The sequence below is a fragment of the Panicum virgatum genome, chromosome 6K (assembly GCF_016808335.1).
Source record: "Panicum virgatum strain AP13 chromosome 6K, P.virgatum_v5, whole genome shotgun sequence".
Taxonomy (NCBI): domain Eukaryota; kingdom Viridiplantae; phylum Streptophyta; class Magnoliopsida; order Poales; family Poaceae; genus Panicum; species Panicum virgatum.
The window spans coordinates 11,485,281-11,486,530 of NC_053141.1; the positions used below are offsets into that span (position 1 = coordinate 11,485,281).

General features: G+C 51.0%; 1 non-coding gene across 1 annotated transcript; it reads left to right on the forward strand.

The window, feature by feature from the left end:
• The first annotated feature begins 800 nt into the window (after positions 1-800).
• On the forward strand, positions 801-873 carry TRNAR-CCG. Its single transcript has one exon. It is a non-coding gene; the product is annotated as a tRNA-Arg (tRNA).
• The last annotated feature ends 377 nt before the right edge of the window (positions 874-1,250 follow it).

The following is a 1,250-nucleotide window of genomic DNA, read 5'->3' on the forward strand; positions in this document are numbered from 1 at the left end:
GGCGCTGGGATTCAAGGCGAGCGGCCGTCGCGCTCTGGTCGGCTCGCTGTCGTCGGACTCGCGCTGTGCGACGCCCGTGTTGTCGAACACCCTCTCGCTTGGCATGTTCCTGGCCATGCCCAGCGCGGAGGCGCCGGTCTGCACGCTTCTGGCCATGCCCGGCGTGGTGGCGCTGGCGTTATTTTTTTTAAAAAAAATCGGATAGTAGGGGTGAGTGACAGGGTGATCCATCCCTAGAAATAGTATTTCTAGCAGCGAAAAGCAGGGTCAGTGTTATACCAGCCTCTATAAATGCAATTTTACCTGTCTTTAAAAACTATTTATGTAGTAGTGTCTGCTGCGTCCGCCACTGCAAGAAGGCCTCACCAATCGAGGTTGGTGGGCTTCGCTCACCCGAGCAAAGGAGGATTTGCTAGCCTAATCGGGAATGGTTCGCCAAGCTGTGTGTTTTTCGCAGGGCGGGCAGATGTAATCAAGAAGAGGCTTCACGTACTACTGAGTGACTGCCAACAAGGCAACAACACGAGAAGGAGCAAAGACATATACTCACATACACCAAGACGACACCTATGAGCGCGCGGCCATGCATGCGTCGCGTGGGCGGAGCTGGTGCGCCCCGCCGGCGACCCCTGGCCGGCGGCAATGAGGATCAGCCATGATAGGCCCGACCTCGGCGTCGAGGTGCTCTTGGAGCCGGCCAGGGTTAGTTCAACTTTTCGTTCCGCCTCTTCATCAACGGCACTGCAGAATGTACATTAATTGTTATAAATAAACCATATTGTGAATTTGTCCAACAAGATGACCGCGTGGCCTAATGGATAAGGCGCTCGCCTCCGGAGCGGGAGATTGTGGGTTCAAGTCCCATTGTGGTCGAGTTCTTCTTATTTTTTTCCCACCTTTTTTCTTTTTCTTTGTTTTTTCTCGGAGGGTTCTATTTTCTTTTTATTTTTTTAATACAATACAACGCAGACGCTCACAATACACACGCACACTCACCTCTATGAGCACCTCCGAAGAACTGGACAGGCAGATCTGGAGATTCCCGAAGTCACTATTGACTCCTCGTTGTCGACGGAAACGTCGCTTACCACTTAACGCATAACGTCGGAAAATTTTGAAATAAATCCAGAAAAGTGCGAGCACCCGTGCCAAGTCGAAGACTTGAACCCGGGTGGGTAGGTTCCACCACAAAGAACCTAATTAACTGATCTATGATCAGTTTGCTTCTATTTTCTTTTTGTTGGAGGTCA